The sequence below is a fragment of the Misgurnus anguillicaudatus genome, chromosome 4 (assembly GCF_027580225.2).
Source record: "Misgurnus anguillicaudatus chromosome 4, ASM2758022v2, whole genome shotgun sequence".
NCBI classification, from domain to species: domain Eukaryota; kingdom Metazoa; phylum Chordata; class Actinopteri; order Cypriniformes; family Cobitidae; genus Misgurnus; species Misgurnus anguillicaudatus.
In genome coordinates this window covers 21448160-21461977 of record NC_073340.2, presented here as the reverse complement: position 1 = coordinate 21461977, position 13818 = coordinate 21448160, and the positions used below count along the sequence as shown (strand labels likewise).

Genomic DNA, 13818 nt, shown 5'->3' with positions numbered 1-13818 from the left:
GTTGAAGAGTAATGGTGCGTTTACACCAACCGCGGTAGAGACGTGAAGCGCGAGTGATTTCAATGTTAAGTCAATGTGCAGACGCGTTGACGCGCGTCAGGAGGTCCCGCGGCGCGGAAGAGGCGTTTGACGCGGAGCGGAAGACGCGTTTCCGCCTCATTCGCGCTTGAAGCTCGCGCGAAAGGTGCGAATTGAGCGATGTGCGCGGTACGCGCGAATAGTGCTTTTTTGTGCATTTTGCGCTTCACGCGAATTTGCGGCTGGCGCCCGAGTTGAAAAATTTGAAAATTGGCGGAATTTCACGCCGCGTTAACCAATCAGGAGCCTGCTTGCTGCTGTGGTGGCAGCCCCGCCCGGAGTCACTCACTCAAGCAGTCACTCGAAGCTATATGACACAAGTTGTTATTTCTATAGAGGAGACAGGAATAAAAAGGACCTCGCTTGGAAGAGTGTCAGTAAGGACTTTGGGCAACCTGGTACGTTGTTATACACACTTCACTTTTGAATCACGTGACGTTTATCGACCTGCGTCGTTTATTTTTCCCCTATAAGGTTACCAAATACAAACTGGTTACTCTCTCGATAAATGCACAATCAACATCAGTCATCTTGCAAACAGACAACCGCATAGCACTTGCCCCTCCAACAAAAAGCGGAGTTTGCCTCTGACGCGCGTTAAATGCTTGCTTTTTCCGCGCGTCTACTCCGCTCTACACGCGCGAATGCATTCAAAGTGTTCAAGCGGCAAACTAGACGCGGTAGACGCGATTTTGACGCCCAAAACGCATTTGGTGTAAACTCAGCATAAGGGGTAGAAAGGTCTGTGATGTATAGGTTTCTGTCCATTTAGTACTTTAAAAGTAAAAACTACATTTTTAAATCAATTCTGAATTTGACTGGAAACCAATGGATTGTACATAGAATCAGTGTGTATGTGCACTTCTGTTTGTTCCTGTAAAAAGCCTAGCTGCATCAGGGAAGTTTGTTAAAACAACTTACTCTGGTTTAAAGTGCAGTTTAAGCAACTTAAAAAAAAAGTGTTATTGCATTTGGACTGACTTGAGCCCTTTCACACAGACATTACGTAAAACACAGGAAAGGCATCCGGGATTTTTACGGTATCCTTAGTTTTTTTGTTCATACACACTGCCATGAATACCCGGCATCTAATGGTCCCGGATAGACACGTGACCTATTGAAAGTCCCGCCCTCTCTTCTACGCAGCATCTGAAGTTTGCATATTATATATTATTTCTCTCTCTAAGAACCACTCGCGTGCATTTTTGTTTATGATAAGATTATAAAGGAGCGCGTGACGCGCCGTTCTAATGCTGGTGAATGATCTCAGCTTCAGAGTGGATATTTGACGAGCTCCCTGATCTCTGCTTTAATACAGTTTTCAGACATTTCTCATCGTGATTGTTTATATGCATTTAAAACCCGCATTTTGAGGAGCTGAACGATATATCTTGTTGGGATGACGCGCGGGTATTTTCCTTTATTATAGCTCAATGAGCACGTGACGCGATATTCTTTTATGCTGCTGAATGATCTCCGTTTCAACGCAGTAAGTAATGAGCTAACTTACCTGATATCTGCTTCAGACCAGTTTGCTGACATTTCTCGTCATGAATGTTGTAAATCCCTTATTTTAAAGAGTTGAACCAACTTCATGTTGCCATGACACGCGCGTCCTCACTACGGCACGTGCGTCATTGTTTATGCGTCTCATTTATCATTTCCTGATAACTGCGTCAATATAGTTTGCAACATTTTTCGTGGTGAATGTTTATATGCATGTTAGCTCTCGTTTTAAGGAGCTGAACCATAACTTTTGTGGTGATGTGCGCGTCTTCACTACGACACGCCCATTACGGCATTCCGTCGGCTTCTTGTTCACACAGAGGGTTATCCGTGTATCTGACTAGGTCCTCTTTCCGGCAACGATCCCAGAAGACTAACGGGACAAGTTTGTGTTCACACAGACGCTTGTCTGGCAATTTTACGGGTATTTTCTGGGACCAAAGGTCTGTGTGAATGGGGTTTAAGTAAAAGACTTTAAATTATCAACAGAATAAAACGGGCTCTACACAGGAGCAGAACTAAAAAAATCGTGTTTAATAGATAGTGGATTATGACGAAGGCGCATTCATATCATACCCAACTAAGGTTGTTTCCGATTCCGATACTACTATCGGAAATGCCGCCGATGCCAGATTAAGTATTTAGGATAGGCTACCTATCAGAAAAGTACAAATAAAGATTATTTTAAAAGTTGAATGACTATTTAGAGCAGGGATGGGCAACTTCGGTCCTGGAGGGCCGATGTCCTGCAGAGTTTAGCTCCAATCATGATTAAACACACATGAAGCAGCCAATTAAGGTCTTACTAGGCATACTAGTAACTTTTAGGCAGGTGTGTTGAGGCAAGTTGGAGCTAAACTCTGCAGGACACCGGCCCTCCAAGACCGAAGTTGCCCATCCCTGATTTAGAGCATTGGGATCATTAGACGAGGGCTTAATTTACTTACTGTTATAAAATCCTCAATTTAGACCAAAAACGATATTTATACTTTTTTGCATGCAGCTCAAAATTAGACCATGCCGACTCATTATGCCAGCATGGAACACACATGCATGCACGCACGTACGCATGCGCACACACACACACACACACACACACACACACACACAATGATATTGTAATGGGGACTGTTTTCTGGCCAAATGTTTGCTTAAGCCCCAACGCTTGTCCTGACGAAGCACAATTATGACTCCTACCCTCATTTTCATTGCATGACTCCATTCTAAAAATAATGTAAACAGCGTGGCGTCACCAAGCAACTCCATTGCTGCTCTCTAAACAAGGGACTTAGCTTCATTTAGTGACCTAGCTGCAAGCTCGGCATCTTTTTGGGATATGAGATGACCTGCAAACACTTCTGCATTAGCGCTACATGAGGAAGCTTTGAGCTTTACTAGTAAGCTGATGCTGAGTCAATCTTAACCACTCAGCTTTCTGTTTAAAAATGATAATACTAGGTTGGGCAATAGTTTACAGTGATGTTACACGCACACAGATAACAGATAACATTTACATCACCATAAAAACTAATTTTTTCTTGAAGTGTTATACCAGCCTTTAGATGACTACATTTTAAGGGTACTCCCTTAGCTAAGGAAGATGTGTTACATCACCAAGGCACCAAAACAAAAGAAGAGCAACCAGGCCCTTTATGGAGAGAGCTATATCTGTCCAGCCACCCTCAGCTGAATAAACAAAGAGTTTGGAGAAAGACAACCTACCCCTCATGTCTATCAGTCATACCATATGTGGGCTCCGTTCTTTTGGAGGTATGATGAAAGATGCAATGTTGGGTTCCTTTCCCCATGCACACATGAAGTGCAAAAGAGCTCTCACTTCTACTGTACGCATTATCCACCCACTCACACACACACACACTGTAACTCCCACTCGTCCTATCACAGTTGGAACCGCAAGCACTCGAGATCTTTCCTCTCGAAACTGTTGTCAGTGGCTAGTCATTCGAATAAAACCACAGGGTGAAACCTGACGCTCGGGCCTCTACTGCAAAAATGCGGCCAAAATACACTGTGTCGGTTTAAGAGGGAAGTGAATTTTGGCAGGCTTACACAAGCACTGAGGGTGTGAACTGACAATCCGCATGCCGAAAGGGCTAAACGGACAGTGGGGAGAAAAGGCAACTGAAAAGTGATTAAAAGAGGGAAGAATTAAAATAAAGGAATGACATTTAACAGAAAAATTTTAAGTAGGTAAACACAGTCTGATGTAGCCAAGCAATACTAATGTAAAACATGTTGGAGACATTTGAACTATTGCTCTGCAATTCCAAATTCACAGTATTTGTTTTAATGTCTCGCAAGAAGACAGCAGACCATAGGTATAGGCCTGGGTCACACTGCATCCAAGTTTTCCCAATTAAAAAAGCCTATCTGACAGCATAGTGCTAAAGATTAAGAAATGTCATGAAATGCTGCTCTACAATACACAAAATCAGCTTTGAGTCTTTTACCTCATAAAAACGTCTAAGGGCGCACTCACACTATCCAAACTTCGCCCGGGCCAGTCTGGTTCGTTTGACTAGTGCTATCCCCCTGTACTGTGCCTGGGCCTGGTTTGGTTAATCGCACCTTGGCCGGCTTGCAGAGGTGGGCTCGAGCGTGGTTCACTTGGGCTCAGGCATGTAACGCGCAATGTGATTGCATCAATTGCGTGACCACTCAACTTCATCTGCCTTTGTAAAAACCTTCTGATGAATGTCTGAATGGTTACAGGAAAGTCTGAGCTGCACACACGACAAACCAACTAGCAATATAATAGGCATGTGAGAGGGCTGTGTGTCATTGTGCACCAAACGACTCTGAATAAAAAACAGACTTGACACTACGATGGGTTCCAGTGTTAAGGGAGTGCTTTACTTCCTGCTTTGTTCAAAACAATCGCATCCTAATGACGAAAGCGCGACCGGACTCCAATCGATAAAATGTGAGTGCGTGCTTCTGGGGGAGTAGGGAGAGGGGACAATCACGATGGGGCACAGTTTGGTTTGGATAGTGTGAGTGTGTCCTGAATTAGATACGCACTCAAAAGGAAAACTAAGCCAATGCAAGTGGGGGCAGAGGAAGTGTAAACACTGTAGAACATTGGGATATATAAACTTTGGATGCTTATTGCTGATAGCATAAAGTCTCCCAATTGGCTTAAACTCCAACCTCAACCTGCTCAAACCCTCAAAAAGTGACAAAAATTGCCCTAAAATTCATAATACAGGGGCAAAATAAAATGTCTGCATTATAAAAGAACTACTATAGGATCTGATATAATTCCTGTAGCTCAACTGGTAAACATTTTGTTAGTAACACAAAATGGTGTGGGTTTAATTGCTAGGGAACACACATACTGATGAAAATGTATACCTTGAATGTAATGTAAATCACACTGGATAAACCACACAGCCAAATGTATAGCTGAAAATGTAGTTGCTTATATCCTGCTCTAGGCCTTGTTACACTTTGAGCTGGTGTTTTTTTCTCCATTTTGAGAAGTAGTAGCAAAGTAACAAAAAGTAGTAACAAACTCACTAAAAATTCAGTTTGTCTAATAATTAAATTCTCAATTGCTTCACATTTCAAATCTAAAACCACTCGGAAAATGTGACCACGCAGCTTTCCTCCTTTTCAAAGCACCTATGCATTGCTTGCAGGGCTTTGAACCAGAATTTTTTTTCCAATTGGTTAGTTCAAAACCAGTATTTTAACGTTTCCGGTTTTCGGATCAACCCTAAATTTGACGTTCCTAAACCAGTTAGAACAAAAAAATAAAGTTCCCGAACCAGTTAATAACGTTCCGTGTCAGCTGTGGGACATACAAATAAGTAGGTTGATCATTAGGACATTAAACTTAAATTATTAGTCTACATAATTTTACTTAAGTCTCTATCTTGTCATCAAACATTAAAAAAGACTACATTATGTAAGCGGCATAACTGTAATTCTGACATGCCTACATTTGTTGAGTTCACTTAAACACGATTTTTCGATTAATCATTTTTTTAAACGTGGTCGATTAAAAATCGATTCTCAAAGCGCAGAATCGATTTTTTTTTTATGTTTATTTCCGCAAACATTGAAAGGAGGTATGGAAGCATTTTAGATTTCGCAAGCAAGACGTGTTGTGGCTTTTACCGTAAAACTTCAAATAATAGCCCGGGCTTTTATTTTCCCAAACCTATCATCACACCAGGCGTCTAAAAGAGACAGGCGTCTATAAGAGACAGGCTTTTAATTTAATTGTTCCAGCATGACAGCAGGAGGTTACCACATATTACGCTTTATTTTTAATTTGAATGTGTTTAACAAATTAGTTTGTGTAATAACAACAGTCTTAAATTATTGGCAGTATAAATAAAGCAAACAAGAAAATGTTTTTTTATTGGTTGTTGCGTGAAATCTTACCCAGATACAACAGTGCTATTTTCTGATTGGCTATTGTGTAGCCTCTTTCTCTTTTTTTTGTATTGGCTCGCTCGACTAGAACTCTAGGGAAGACGGGCTTGATAGAGAGAGAGAGAGCAGTGCGCCCAGATAAATTTTGGGCGCTGCAGCATATTAAATATGATAAATAGTGTTTCCGCACAAGAAATACAATGTGTGGCGGGAGTGCATGCATGACAAAAGACTGAAAGCCCGGCTATTATCAGCGGCCTCAAAACACTACCGGCCCACCGGGAAAAGTCCCGACTCTCCCGATTGCCACTTCGCTACTGTCATCATCACCTCAAACCTGACGACGAAGCTTTTTGTGTTGTCATAGTGATGAGTAACAGAACGACTGCGTCTGTCACGTGACATTTACCGGTAAGCAAAAAAAAACTTTAGCGTGTTCAATCTGCACCATAGAACTGTCTTAAACAGACTATCTGACGAGTTTTAGAAGATTAAATACAACCCGAAACTAAAAAACAGACCAGGCCTTTATTTCAGGCGTTTATTTACCCAAACCTGTCGTCACACCAGGCGTCTAAAAGAGACAGGCGTCTATTTGGGACTCGGCTATTATTTGAAGTTTTACAGTAATTTATTTTTATTAATTACCCACTTGTAAACTGCTGTTCACTGTTCTTTTTTATTAATATAGTATTTGCATTAAATCTATATTCATTGAGTTGAATCGAGAATCGAGTATAAAAACCTATACGAGAACCGGAATCGAAATTTAATCGAGAATCGAAATCAAATTGATTTGATAGCTTGTGAATCGAAAACGAATCGATCTGGAACATCTGAATCGATACCCACCCCTAGTATGCACTATATATATAAGCCTATATGCATCAATGCGCGCGTGCACATACGTGCATGCTTGCGTGCAAACCCACACACACATTCTATAACCACCGCACCACTGCGGTGACTTGTTGCATTACCATAGTGGTGGTAAAATACTGCAACCTTTACAACAAAAGAAGTTCCTAGAAAATGTTAATACATTTCAGACAATATTTCAAAGACACTTCAGGCACTTTTCTCCTTTCACCACAATGCTGGGGCTCAGACACGCGAAGGAGAAGTTTCTATGAGAACAGAAGTGCCGGGAAGACAACATGAGCCAAAAAAGCATATAGTTTCGAACTTGCACATGACAGGCAAGAGTGTGTGAGAGTCATCTCCAGCCCAGCACCAAAACATGCAACAGTAGTGCCAGAACTAATGCTTAACTTCTGTTATAGCACAGCTATGACCTGCCACTTGCCATAATAAAAACACAGGGTTTTTAAATATCAACATTAAAGACTGAAAGCTCATTCTGACAACATTCTTGTTTGGGAATGCACAGCACAAATAACTGAGTGGTATGACCCTCGATGAAGGGGAATCATGCAGATTGATGATCAGATGGCTGGGTGATAAACCTATTATGCCTCAATATTTTGCTCGCCTCGTGACAATATGTGATATGTCAATACTTGCATAGCTTTTGCGTTCTGCAAAGTGTATTTTCCAATTAAAGAAACAATGATTTCGACCACAAAAAAAACTGTTGCCAAGTAAACTTAACAAGGTTAAAATGCAGGGACTAGGGGATTGTTTCCCGGTCAGGGCTAGTGGACTCCACCCCCAAAATGAAAATGTACTGATTATTAACTCACTACTATGTCATCCAAGATGTTTATGTCTTTCTTTTTTCAGCCGAACACAATCAGGGTTTTATTAAATAACATCCTTGCTCTTTCCTGCTTTATAATGGAATTGACCGGGGTCAAAAAAGTGCATCCATTCGTCATAAAAGTAATGCATATTACTTCAGTGGGTTAATAAAAGTCTTCTTTTATAAACAATCATATTTCGTTGTTTTCAACGACAGTTATGATGCACATTAATGTAAACAGACAATAACAGTAGTAGATTCAAATATGGCAGCACGTGAAATATCATTTCTTGTGTGTTTCATGACTAGATCACATGCATCGCAATGAAACACACAATAACATGCGTAAACCAATTTCATTTTTTCTACATGCTGTCATATTTAAACCTTAAAATAAGCTCCAAATGTGAATCTTTCTCTCTCAAAAACGTATTGCTTCTCTTCAGATCACTTGAATCAGAATCATTTGGATTACAATTATAATGGATGAATGTGCTTTAGGGATGCAACGGTGAAAACATTTTCCCACCAGTTAAGCAACTTGTGACAAATCCAGTGATACCGGTATCACCGGAGAGTGGGTTAAACTGTTAATGAATGCCTGGGCAGCCATGAACATTTTACTTTCACTTTTGAATTTGTGAAAACATTTTTGAACGAGTTGCTTGCGTTAAATCACTTATGAATACGCGTGTGGCCATGAACCTTTTACCTTTGCTTTTGAGTTGGCGACAATGCACTTGTTTGTATGAAGAGCTTGAAGTGACCTGGTGCGCGCTGGTACCTTTAAAATGATGTTCGAATGGAACCCGCCCCTCCCAAGCTATAGGAGCGCATTTTGGGCTGAGCATCCGGACAACTGGCACTTTATTTTCTTGATTTCAAATCCTGCTTAAAAGGCGGGTTCATTATTATTTTAACCTCCTAAGACCTGGATGTCCACATATGTGGACATCATTTTTTTAAAGGAATAGTCCATTTTCTTAAAAGAAAAATCCAGACAATTCACTCACCAATGTTGATGTCTTTCTTTGTTCAGTCAGGAAGAAATTATGTTTTTTGAGGAAAACATTGCAGAATTTTTCTCATTTTAATGGACACCAACCCTTAACTCAACACGTAACAGTTTTTATCAACAGAGTTTCAAAGGACTATAAACGACCCAAACGAGGCATAAGGGTCTTATCTAGCGAAATGATTTTCATTTTTGACAAGAAAAATAAAAAATATGCACTTTTAAACCATGACATGCATGGTGGTGAGTAAATTATCTGGATTTTTCTTTTAAGAAAATGGACTAATCCTTTAATGTTTGCAACATAATACTTAATTCTGTGTAACTGGAACCTGTTGTACATAAACAACGTGTTCTTAGAAAAATATTTGGTTATTTTATTTATTGGTTCTTCCTAACCCCAAAGTAGCTGGTAGAAATCGGAAAAAAGACAAACCAAAGCTCGGGTCTTAGGAGGTTAAGTGAAAAACACAAAACAACGATGAACTCGCTTACATTAAACATAAAAGTTTATTAACAAAACAAATAAGCACACAGCTTCTGAAACACTAGCTATCACAACAAGCCTAATGTGCTTCAAAACACTGACCACCATTCAATGACATAAAAGCTAGGTTGAGTCAGGATAGTATTTATCATAACTGATTATGTTTAACTAAAAGTTATATACATCTGGGATGGAATGGGGGTTAATAAATGAAATCAGAATTTTCATTTCTTGGTGAACGGTTTCGTTAATTCATTATAACCACCAGGTGGTGAATTACAATTCAAACCAACCATGAAAGTGATTACAAACCATGAAAGATCTGGTGACTAATGTAATAAATGGCCTAGTAAGTAAGATTGCTTCATGTTCTCATAAAACACTCCAGCCTTGTATAGACATTTTCAGCAGTAAAAACATAAACAAGCGGATGTCGTGGTCCGCATGTAACTTCCGGTAAACCCCGCTAAGAATAAATAACAACAAAGTTCATTTATATAACAAGCAAAAAAACAACACATAAATTACATAGGAAACCAAAACATTTGTCATTTTCGACGAGGCATTTGTTCAAGAGATCAGTTTAGCAACTAGTCAGACCATTTAAAAAACGAAACCAGAAGTAAAGTTCGGATCCAGACGTGTATCGCGTCAGCGCACGTGCGTCCGATGAAACCGTCTATAGGTGCAATCTTTTTTTTTAACAGAACTTTTGGTCCATACATTTTATACATTTGCCAAATATATAGAGGGACAGCATTTTAGTAGCCAATCGTAACTTCAGAATCAAGGTCTACTAAAAAAAGTCCACACAGCTGGCATCAATCAGTCAAAGTATATGCAAGCTATTTTTAATTGTCAGCAATGTTACATTCACAGTAAAACATGCATTATGCACTCAGATATACATTGCTATGAATGAAACAAACTGCATTTTTGTGCCTATTGATTTCTAATATGGTCGGCTACTTAACATCCATTAGTGAATTTACCATCATCGCATATCAAAGACGGGGTGAGTGAACATGCTTTTTATAGAACCTAAGCTATTGCTTTTACTGAACCATGGCCAACTCAGAAATAGTCCTTAACATCCAGCTATCAAAACATTGGTTTATACATTAATGGAATCACCTTATGGAGCTATCCAACTGAAATTCAACCTGCAACACAGCTTCTTATGCACACTTTAAACAAATAAAATGTAAAATAGAGAAGAAAATACAGTTAAATATAAATCTTAAACAAAATAGAGGTAGATTTTGACTATGGCGGCAGGAAACTGTCATTATAAATCTATGCATGAGCAAAAGCTCAATGTATTGTTAGGCTAGGCCTAACTAATGCTCCTCTTTACGTCAGAAGATCAGCATAAACAAGGACATACACACCCTCTTACACACCCACACAAAACTCACTCAGCAAAGTAGAGAGAAAAGAGTTAATTCTGAGTCATTCTGAACACCACCCTGCCAAACCCATAAAACATACAAATATTCTCACTGTATAGAAAACAATGTATATACATTCAAACACTGCCATTGGCTGTCATTATGTGACGTAAAATTAAGCAGATCGCCTAAACTAAGCTTAGGCCTCGTTTGGTCAACATTTTTGCTCTCTGCTAAGTTTTGCCACTTAATGATGCCAGCTCATATAAATGAGTGAGAATTACCGATTAGATACAAAGAGTTAGTTGAATCAGCATGCAATGCATGCACACAGCAACCACATATCAACCTCCACCTATAAGTAATAAAGGAGGAGCTTAATACATACACAAGATGACATAATCAGTGCCCAAGTATTTTCCCACAGAGCTAAGGATCCCATTGCCATAAAAGATTTGGATGGCCGGTTCATCCTTCAGTTACTACCAATTTTTTTGTGCCGGTCACAAATATGGGCAGACAAAGGTGTCACCTCATCTGCTTTTCTTACAATGTCAGCCCTTCATACTTGACACTTGTGTAGAAAGCTGACCTTTCCTTACCAATGCAGAATAGCAATCCATATCTGATGTACAACTGCAAACTCAGCACTCTCTAAACTGCAGTCTGGGTCAAAGTTTCATACCATGTCCAATCAAGATAAAGAAAGAGTAGGTTATGCATGTTAACAGTTGTCATGTCACGTCACCAGATTATAGTAGATAACAAACAATGATCAAAGTCCTGTATTTACAGTTGTAATCAGGTCTCTAAACTCTTTGTAGATGAACTCTGTGTCAAAGTTTGGGTTACTTTATTTGCAATGCACCAGACAAGATATCAAACATCATAAATACCGGCTACTAACAAGACAGTTATTAGCTTATCAACAAAACTGCAACAATATTGAAGCTGAACGATATGTAGCAATAATGCTTAAACCTCAGTGAGGTTTGGCCACAGATTGCATAAGAAGAAAACATTGTATGACAAAAAATTAGCAAAACACCAAGACAGCTTTCTTTAACCATCCTGGGGTCTCCAAATGTATAATCGCCATTCATTTGGCGAGTAATCAGATATTGTGCACATAACACAATCAGTTTTTACAGTAATTGAATGTTACATAGCTTGCAAAAGAAATCAATTTAACAAACACAAATAGATCAATGACAACACTTTAAGCAAGAAACAACCTGCAATGCAAAAGTAACTAGTAAACCTGAAACCAATGGTAAATGTGAGCCAACACATTTTAGATTAAAGGACAAACGAAGCGTCAATTCAAAACAATACATGTCAGTTTTAAACATGACAGGTAACGAGTCCTAGTGAAATTACATAATCCCACAAATTCTTACTAACGCTGGTCGCGAGCCGATAGGATTATTTCTGACGCGCGCTTGCTTGTTTGTTTGTCTGTCGCTCGCGCTTCGGTTGCTGCTGGACAAACAAAAGCAATAAAAGTCTGAACCCACACACACACCATCAACAACATAACGTTTCTTTGTCGTGGTCAAACGTAAAGTGAACAACGTCAGTGTAATATCGTGATACTCGCGCTTGTGTCAACTGGCTCGTTACACAACAAGCCCAGAAACACTTAGCAATTAAATCACGCGGAGGCTTGCGCTTGTTAGCTTAGCACAAGCTCACGTCGAACAAACCCGAGGCCCGCTCGTCCCCATACTCACATTTCCAGATATCGTGAATGTCAGCGTTTCTTTCCACTTCGGACTCTCGGTGGCTGTTGTTTTTCGGGGTCGATACGTTTGGATCTTCTTTTGAAAACAAACAATCAGGGTGACTTCACGTGAGAACCGATCATTCCGTTTACGGCGATTCTCTTCTTTGAAAGCGTGGATTTTTGCTCATGTTTGACGCCAACGCAGCAGCATATGAGCAAATCTATCGACTTTATAACTCAATCTTTCTAAATATCCAATCAATACGGTGTCATGATGTGAAATAAATCATTACACATATCCGAATATTGAGCTTCTATGGGAAGGCCAAAATTTCCTTCGGTTCAGAGTCTTGTGCGTCTTGATGAAGAGGAGGGATTAGTTTAGTCAAGTGGCTCGATGATTGGCCAAAACCCCACCGAGTGTGTTCGCTAATTGGGTTATTTCGGTGACAGCCAATGCTACGGACGGTAAATACCACGATTTGATTGGCTTTCGTGTTGTCATTCACCGTCACAGGGAGAAATTACATTACGCGAAAAACTTATCCTTTAGCTTGGAGTGGTGTCCACAGCTTCGCAAGGATGAGACGGAGGTCACAGAAAATAGCACAAATCAGATTTATAGTCTGTGTGATGTGAAATACAGTAATACACCAACAGCAGATTAAAAATATATATTTGATTATATTATATAATATTTATTATTAAATTATTCATATAATACAAGCAGCAATACTCACTGGTTCACAAATACATTTATTAAAGGGAAACTGTTAAATAATAAGAACTAAAATTTTTGTTGCCTGATATGTGTAGCTAATTACTAAAGCAATAGTAAGAGCTATACGTATGCTTTTTAAACCTTTTTCATAGTGTCTCGTTTAGGTAAATCATTCTTTAGAAAGTAACATAACAACGACTTCATTTACAAACTGAAGGTTACCATTACACATATGGTTAATTAAGTGTAGATAGAAGTAAATGATTATCATGGGAAGTACAACACAATAGATGTATTGTCGTTTCACCTTACTGAAACACTTCTGCCTGAATGGTTTTTTTTTACACGCAGGTCAAACTGTCTGGTGATCTGGCAACTGTTTCTACTTCATACGTACTGTGGTTAACAAACCACAGACACAGCAACACAAATGCCTTTATGTTATGTGTCTGGGGATCATGTTAACAGTAGTTGGTGTGCCTTTACAGTTTTAATGGTGATGCTATTATTGACTGCTTTACAGCACCATCAAGTGGTCATCAGTAGCCTGTCTCTTTTCTAATCGTACTGAAAGTGGCAATAGCCCATACCCAAATGTCTGGTCATGTCTATGAGTCAAACACTTGGGTTAGTAATTAACTGGAAATGATTAAACCGGGGTTCCCATGATCATGGAAAACCTGGATGTATCAGGGAACATAAAGGAGTGATTTCCAGGTTTGGAAAATGAATGGTCTGCATAGCCAGACACTTGAAAGTCTAATGTAAACAAAATGTTTTGCTCCCTT

At 39.5% G+C, this 13818-nt stretch overlaps 1 protein-coding gene across 2 annotated transcripts in view; it reads right to left on the bottom strand.

Annotated features, from left to right (window-relative positions):
- The window catches only part of ppm1bb (protein phosphatase, Mg2+/Mn2+ dependent, 1Bb), a 28885-nt gene extending 16190 nt beyond the window's left edge, over nucleotides 1–12695 (bottom strand). The window contains exon 1 of one of the 2 annotated variants that reach the window (XM_055175676.2): nucleotides 12317–12695. The gene's annotated coding sequence lies outside the window, so the exon portion shown is untranslated. The remainder of the gene's footprint in view (nucleotides 1–12316) is intronic. The other variant, XM_055175677.2, reaches the window with a different exon arrangement.
- Between the last annotated feature and the right edge of the window lie 1123 nt (nucleotides 12696–13818).